This window comes from Thalia democratica, chromosome 4 (assembly GCF_965202585.1).
Source record: "Thalia democratica chromosome 4, ktThaDemo2.hap1.1, whole genome shotgun sequence".
Lineage (NCBI taxonomy): Eukaryota > Metazoa > Chordata > Thaliacea > Salpida > Salpidae > Thalia > Thalia democratica.
This window is the reverse complement of record NC_139168.1, coordinates 55,225,107-55,234,647: the sequence shown is the minus strand read 5'-3', so window position 1 is coordinate 55,234,647 and position 9,541 is coordinate 55,225,107.

The following is a 9,541-nucleotide window of genomic DNA, read 5'->3' as shown; positions in this document are numbered from 1 at the left end:
AATATGGAAATTAAACCTTTTAGTGGCACATTATTGTATTTACGACGTTTGTTTTTTCACTCTCAATACTATGTATATTGCGCGATCATTGAATAAAAAAAAAAACTAAATGGACTGGGCGGACTTTTTTTTCTCTCCATCTCTCTCGTTTTCGTCTTTGGCTACGAATAGAAAGTTTGAGCTGGAAGGTAGTTAGTATAATGAAGCTGATCATGTTAACATTATTGATAACAACATTTTACTTAGCTGTGGTCTATTCGGATGTAATAAAAAAGGTCTCTATAGACCTCTGTACAAATGAAGTTGTACAACAGTTCAAAATTACATCTCCCGGGAAGTGCATCAGTAAAGGAAACTCTACTAAAATATACCCAGTGAGGGTGTTTAAATCTTTCAATCAAATGTATAACTTAGGAGCCAAAGCATGCAGAAAGACATTTAAAACTCATAAATGCATACATTACCTTTTCGGAAGTAATGTCTGCAACTTAGTAAGAACGGAACACCAGTTAATAACAAAGAAGGAGTGTGAATTATGGGAACAAAGGCACTTTACCTCGGTTAGAAGACTTTTACCGAATGCAGATGAATCCATGACTACTAGAAACATTTTGGAACCGGATTATGGGTGGTACAGAAACTTAATAGAAGTAAAAAATGTTGAATTGAACTATCTAACAATTACTAAAAATGTAGTAACAGAAGAACTACATCACATATCGTTGGGCAAGTTGTTTTGCAGTAAAAAGTTCAAAACTTGCACAGGAGGAAATTGGAGAATCAATTATGCGGAACCTAGGGAAAAAAATTATGTGAAACTATACCGAGAAGTAAAAATGACACTAACCATTCACAAAACTTCAAAAGGTAATATGTACGAAGTGGATGAAGCAAATTTAATTGTCTCAAACTTAATGAAATTCTCGCCAAAATCAATAGCCTGCCTAAAACAAAATAATAAATCGATTTTTTTTTGTACGATGACAACTCACGTGCTGGAAATTCCTGAGGAAAGCAACATTGAGCCAATTGGAACTGCAGATGATAACATACCGGCATCACTACGAAATATTCAAGCCACGATGATATCCATTGCACATTGTGCGTTTTTGAACAGCGATAATTTTAGTAACTATTTTAAATTAATAACCTGTGAAGTAACAAGGGCAAATGTAGTAGCCCTTATGGGGAGCCAAAGTCTAATCCATCTCAAGCCCTGTCTTACCTTCTCGAATGAGAGGTACAGGCTATTTTCTCAGGAGGGACTTTAAAAGAACTGAGGTGCTCAAAAGTCAAGGCAGTTTTGGAGCCCGATTTATATTATAAAGGCCATGTGTCAGACAGGCCATTATTTATTGCCTATACCAGCACGGTAGTAAAGCTTACTTCCTTGAGACAGGGGAGGTTTCTCTCAGAAAAAATTAGTTTACAATTACACCTACTAAACGAAAAACATTTAGCTTCAATAACAGCTTGATAATATATAAAAATAATATCCTGTTAGACCAAATACCAGCATTAAAAAAGATTACAATAAAAAATGTGGAATTAGAGGAAAAAAGTTTCGACATTTTAGAGGAAAATCTAAACGAAGACCTACAAGAAGCTTTCTGGCCTGAAGAAGATGTTACACAACGACAACCAAAAAATTTATTATTAATTACTAAACAAGAATATATAAGTGATGGCATCAACATAGAAGAGTTACTGGCAGAAACGCATACTATGGACTACAACAATGTGAGGGCCATGCTGGAAAAAATCAAATATTCGAATTGGAAGAAGACTAAAAATATTTTGGAACACTTAGGACACTTTTACACTATTTCAGCAACAATCTTGATTATTGTAGTTATTATCCAAACGCTAAGGGAAAAATGTGCGGGAAAAGACAAAAAAGAGGGACTCAAAAGTGAGAAATAGCGTGGAAACTTACTAATTATGTATATATTGTTTTTTACTTATTTATTTTTTTTCTCTCTTCCTTCATTATCAGCAAGGTTAGGTATAACTTAGTAGATATAATAGTCACATCATTTTTTATCACATCACATTTTATCACATCACTTTTTAGCAAATGATTTGTTTCATAAACAAGAAATAAGGTAATGCATTAAAATAATAGAGTAAAATTAAGTAATAAAAACTCATTAAATCAACTACTAATAATATATAATCTAATAACGACATGAAATCGGTTGAATAAGTAATAAAAGTTATGGATAATAATTATTCTTCTTAACAGTATTTTGTTTAAATAAAAATGAGTTGTCACAGCGCGAACAAATCCGAAGACGCAGTATCTTTGATGGTTAGCGAAACAGAGAGTTTGTTAGACGAAACAACCAGAAACAACACAACCAAAAAGGCTTATGACCGCAGAAGAGACCACTACGATTCTGAAGACAGAAGATATTTTAATAGAACAGATAACAGAAGAATAATAGAAAAGGATCGGAAAGACTAATATCGGTGGAACAATCAAAGAACGCCACCTTCCAGGTCCACATACTAACGACAAGAATCAAATTATTCATTAAGAAATAACCAATTAAGAAGAGAGGAAAATGTAATTTTCCACTTAAAATTGTCTTTGACTCCTTCATTGTACTTCTAGAAACAAGTTGTAAACTACTACTTATTATAACTGTTTTAAGGAAATTTATTAAAAACTAAATATTTATAAATTTTTACAGGTGTTATTAGGGGTAGCTATAGAATTTGCACAAGTGTACAAAATTGCACGAGGGCACAAAACTGTACGAAGATAGTTTTGCACGAGCAGACAATTTTGAACGAATACATTTTTGCACGGGTTGAATTTTTTTTTTTACTATCACTGTTACCCCTAGCCCTTACTCTCGGTCGGTAAATTTTTTTAATTTTAATTATTTTTTACTTTGACTGTTACCCCTAAGGCCCTAACCCTTGCCCTCGGTCGGTGGCTTTTTTTCTTTTTAATTATTTTTTTCCTTCAGAAAACGTTTATTGTTGCAGAGGGGAGATTTTACCTTTGTATGTTTTGTTACCTTTAAAAAAAAAATTATAAAAATTTTTATTAGTTATTTTTTCATTTTTATTTTTACTATCTCTCTTAACCCTAACCCTCGGTCACTAGCTTTTTTTTTTCTTTTATTAATTTATCTTTTATTTGTTTTCTGTTTTTTTTAATGTTTTTTTTTACTCTCGTGCAAAAATGACCTTCCGTGCAAAATTAAACCTTGATGCAAATTTGTTTTCGTGCAATTTTGTCCCCTCGTGCGAATTTGTCTACGTTCAAAAGTATCTTCATGAAATTTTGTGCCCTCGTGCAATTATGTCTTTGTGCAATTTTGTCTTCGTGCAATTTTGACCCGTTCCCGTTATTAGAGATGATAAGAGAGGAAGACAAGCTCTTTAAAGCATATATATAAAATTGTAACTTCTAGTGACATTTCAACTACGTTTTGCATTTTAACTATATCAAAACTTTATCTTCACTTAATTAAAAACTATTCTTTTTATGAAGATTTGTATTTGACAAAACTAAATAATAATAAAAAAAAGTAATAAGTATAAAATAAGTTTTGTTAAACCAAATACTAACTCAATTTGTAGTAGAACTGTTTGAAATAAAAGATTTCTTTTTATCAGTAGATAAAAAAAAGAATGCAACTATAATAAAAAATGCAACTCTAAAATTTATCAAACCTAAATTATGTAAAACATTTTTTAAAAGTTTAAACTATAGACCTTTTTGTATTCACTAAAGAGGAGTCATTTTGTTGATATTACGGTAATCCCCTACTATAGTTAGTAAATTAAAATAATAATATCAGGACAAAACAAGTTAAACTTCAAATGTTTAAATAGTAAATTATAACTGCAAAATCAGAGGCAAAAGAAAAAATTATTATCTTTTGTAACATTTATCATCATATCGCAAAATCTAATCTGAAAACCGCTTATCGAGGGTTAAAAAGAAGAAAAAAAATAATAACTAACAAAAATTTATTGATTATGTGTGGTGTTATTTTTCGGGGATGTTGTGAATTCGATAGGTGAAATATACAAACCGATGCTAACTCTCTGTTTGTATATTTCACCTATATCAAATTCATATTATGATACAAAAATATTTACAACTTTTTTAGTGTTAAATTTTTTTTTAAGTTTAATTTAAAATTAATAAAAGTAAAAATATAACTAAACAAAATTTAAAATTAATTGTTTAATCAGTTATTAAAGATGAGTAAAAATTATTTTTTAGTTTAAAAGCAAAATTGCAATTGTCAAACCAATTTTAAATCAACGATAATTTTTTTAAGTAAATGATATGACATAAACTTAACTTTTTTATTAAAAAAAAAAACTGAAGTTTAAAAATTAAAATTTCGATTATAGTACAAAAATTTAAAGACAATTATTGGTATTTACGTTATAAAATCGATTTTCATCAATAAATTCTAAGCAATAAAAATAAGATCAACATTAATTATAAAGCTAACTAAATAAACTTTTTAGTAAATTAAACAAAAATCTTAAAATTTAATATACATTCTAAAATTTATTAAAAATAAGACTTTTATTATTATTATTTTATAAATCTTTACACATTTACTATAACTAAAACTGTATAGTTTATGAAATAGATAGCCTAGTCCACTTAAGCATATAAGATACAAGCTAAGCTAACTATTTAACATATAAATTATCGTAAGACTACAAATATTCAGTATTTTTTTAAAGATTTTGTTAAATTTGTTTTAAGTATTTTTTAAATCATTATATTATTTGAATTATACTTAACATTTACACTTTTTACATTATACTTTCCATCTTTTACATAAACAACTTTATATAAAGTTGATTTCAATAAATTAATAAAAGAAAAATTTATGTTTCATTTTGGTCGTAATAATTCTATAACGATTAAAATTTTAAATTTATAGATTGCAGCTTGATAGACAAAAAAGCATTTAATTTTTAAATAGTCTTAAACGGTTTTTTTTTTTGGAATTTTGACGCCAAGATCAATGGTCATCGAACGATTTTCATTGTAAAAGGTAAAATTTTTGTATTCCTTTTTTCTAAACTAGTTTTTCGTAGATATGAAAAAGTTATAACATTTATTTTGAAAGAAGTAACTAGCAAATATAACTTACTAAACATTTTAAATGTTAAGGGCATAGGGGGTACTAAAATTTTAAATAAATAAGCCTTTTATTTTAAAGCTTAGATCATATACTATAAGTTAGTTTTTACAAAATTAATAACTATTGAGATATAAAAAAATTTGTAAAATAATTCGGATACAACCATATAGAATTGAAAATTTTATTGTAAACTTAAATAAAATTTCATTATCATTCATTAAAAACCTATCTCGTCCTTTATTTTAAAAGCAATTTAATTTAAAATATCAGGAAATGTAATTTAGAAAAAAAATTTGGTTAAAACAAAAAGGCATTTAAAAATTTTATGATAGAAATTGTTTAAAAAAAACTGTTTGTTTTTTATTTAAAAAAAGAAAGAAATTTGTTTCTATCAAGTTGTTTAAAATTTATAAACCATTACTCTGAATATTTTTTTAAAGCAATTGCAAATTTTAGTGAAAAAGTCTATTTTTGCTCTTTTAGTTTGCGCATCCTTTAAGGAAGCTATTGAATGACAACTATTTGAAAAACTACTTTATCATCGTAAATTGTAAATTTTTACTGAAAGTTTACACAAGAAACACAATTAATCTTTAAATTTTCTGAACCAAAATATAAGGATAATATGGCTATAAAAAAAAGTCATAAATTATTACATAAGTATATGTTGAAACAAAAAAAAAGAGTGCAATTAAATTCTTTTGGTTTGTACTTAAAATTTTAATTCATTCACAATAAAAAATGTGTTAAAATTGCAAGTTTTGGATCATTTAGCTTGTCTTGGGTACATCGGAATATCTGCATTTCTCATTTTTAGTCCTCATGTTTTAGTTCCCCTATGCCCTTAAATTAGTTTATTGGAGTATTTATAAAATATTTGATTTTATTTTTTAGTTCTATGAGTCTATTAAACAATTCGGTTTTGTTTTACACAAAAATTTAACAAGGTTGAAATGTAACCATTAAAAATGTGAATCTTATTTTATAAATTAAAACAATAGGGGTTGGGGATCCACCTATGATTTATCAAATTTTAAGAGTTTTAACTTAGGTACCAGAACTTTTTTAAAGCTTTAGAAAATTCAAAGAAACTTTTGAAATATGAGCGATCAAATTTCATGAACTCAATAGGTTCTAATTGAGTTCATACCATACCTTATAAAACTTTAAATTAAGGAAAAAATGTGGTACTCCAATTCAAGAATAAAATATAACAAAAATTACAAACATAAAAACTTGAAAAAAAGTAATTTATATTAATAAAATAAAGAAAATAGTCTTACTGAAATAAATATGCGTTGTAGTTTATGGTTAAAGTTTGCATATTATAACCAATATTATTTTTATATTTTAAAAAATATTTAACTTCTCTATGACCATGAAAAAAGATTGCTTTACAAATTTAAAAATAAGGACAAACATTTTTATTAAACATTATAAGTTATTAATCAAGTATACGAGAAAACTTTCTATAAAATAACTAACAAGCATAGCATTTTCAAATAAATATAAGTTTCTGATTGAAAAAAAAACTAGTCAAGGCCATTGTTTTGAGTAAAATTATGTTAAAATAAAATCATATTTACAAAATGAATGAAATATTTTTGTTATGTAATCTCAACTGTTCATTTGTTCATAAAAAAAACTTAAAAAAATTTTATAAAAAAAAATAGTTTAATGAACATATTTCCGTCAGAAAAACTTTGAAAAATATTTGATGAAATTGTACATAACATCAACTTAACTTCTAAAAGAGAACACTTAAATTGAATCTTTAAAGTATTGAAACATACAATATAAAGTAAAAACGCAACTCAGTAAACTTTTCAAAATAAAACATAAATAAACAAATCTATGAAACTTAAACTTTTGATGCTAAACAATATGAAATAAAATCTAATCTATCATTCATCATTATCTTACACTTTTTTAGAAAATAACTTTTTATACCATTAATAAATAAGTAAAACTAAAAATTTAAATAAATACTATATATTTAATATTTTTGTACCATTGTCAGTTACTATTGTTAAGATGTATAAAGTTTTCAAATAAAAATTTACATAAAAAATTATTTCTGCTGATAACATATAAAATTATGAATAAAATTATTTTTGATCCTCTGTATGTTTCGACCATCTGCAGTTAGCAAGTACTGATTGGGCATGTTCCAAAGCTCATCATCCTTCTTTAATCTGTTGTATTTTAGTTGTTTAGTTGCTACAAGGAGGAACAACCATTAGAGATGGTCAAAGATCTGCTTCTATAGGCTCCCTGCAAAATTGTGATGGCAAATGCTGTCTGTACTCTGTATTCCATTAGTTGCTCTGGTGTTTTAATCATGTCCATTTGTATTATACTACATTTAATTTGTATAAACCTGTAAAAAATTGAAGTAAACTTATCCAAAAAAGTTGAATAAAAACCCCATGGTGGGAACTTTATTCTGTAATTAATCTCTTGGTTAAAATTTCAAATTAAAATCAACGAAGTGTGTGAAAATCATTAAGCCCAAATCCCAAAGAAACTTTTTACTGACACAGAAAGTAAATAATTACAAACAATCTGATTATTCTAATAATTCCTCCGAACTATTTTTATAATCAGCTGCATTTTTGAAAAAAAAAAGAAATAAACAAAAATTAATAGTTTTTAAAAAATACTCAAATTTAATCAGAATAAAAAATTGTCACACTAAAACTCAAAAAAATTAAAGCTAGTTTATGTTAAAAATATAGGAACCTTAAAAAAAATTACCACAACTCTTATTTATTTTCTATAGTTGTAACATTACTTGGAATTTCTTCAAAAGAAAAAAAAAATCAGGTTTATGTTTACGGTCAATTGATAGGGTCGGTTTAGGACAACCAGAATTAGTGCCAGGCTTAGACTTCAGTTTAAAGCTTTTAAAATCTGTAAATTTATATTTTTAACATCTATATAAATTTAACACTTAATCTCATCAATACTTAAACTGATAACCTTATCAACTGTTAAATAACATAATAACCTTTTCCTAAAATCAATAATTAACATACCTAACATCTCAATTTTAACAAATATGGTATGAGATACAAAGTAAATCTTTGATCAAAGCTCAACTAAAGTTAAAATCATTATTTAAAAAAAAAATGAGTTTTACTATTTTAAACAGGCTGGATATTAAAATTAGTAAGGATTTAAAAACAAATAATTATTTAACTTAAAATTTAAAAAAATAATATTTATGAATAAAATAAAAAATAAATCTGTTCTACTTTACTCCCATGAGTTATCCTTCCAATTTAACAACCCAGTTGAAGTGTGTTGATTCGTTAACACACAGAAACATATGTTGGTACAATAAAGGAAGATTACTGTACAATTTGTTTTATTTATATTCCAGTGAAGTTATATCACTAGGATTTTTTGTTAGCAAACGATTAAACTTATATTTTGAACAGTTAACTAAATTTTACTCATATTTTATATTGGCTTAAATTTAATAACTTAATCTTTATTACTTTTGTGCTAATATATTTAATATAATGTTCTAACCTACATAAGTCTTAATTTACAATGTATCTAATTATTTCAAAACTTTTAATGTAAAATTTAGAACGTTTATAATTATATTTTGATTTTTTCTTTTTCAGAAAAGAAGAAGTTCTTCTTAAGTTATTTTTAGCCTATAGCTTTATAAAAAGTATAAAACAACTTTTAAAGTAAAAAATAATATTCGTTTGTAACATATCTTTTATTCAACATAATTTTTTTGTTAAACTTTTTTTTAAAGTTGATTACATAAGTTCTTCAAGTTACAAAACAGACTTAAATATTTTAATATCTTTATTAGTTAATAAAAGATAGAAAAAACATTCTTAGACAAACAGTTTAATGTCTTATTTGTAGTAGATAAAAATAAGAATTGTTTTGTGCATGCTTTGTCTACAAATGAGAGTTGTAAATTATAGACCGAATTTTTCATAAGAAATAACTACATAGTATAGATTTGTGGCTGTAATATACAACAATTTTGATGATGAAACTAAAAGTTATTTTGTTTAATTTATTCTGATATCTTCATAATGATAAAATCAATCTTAAGAAAAAATAATAATAGTTAAAAGTTTTTCGTAAATGTTTATTTACATTTGTACATTTGAGATCAAAAAATCCTACTGTCGGGGATTTTTTGAGAGTGATGTATTTACTTTGCGACGGTTGTTACCATCTTTACCCCTAACCCTTACTCTCGATCGGTAAGCGGTTTTCGAATTTGACTGGGTGGATTTGAACGTGTCCTACAAAAACTAATCAAATAATTAAACACAAGTTTAATTAACAAAATTTAATTTTAATTAATATAAAATGAGTTTAACTATTGTTTTTCGTTTTTACACAACTAGGGTTTTACCAATTTAACC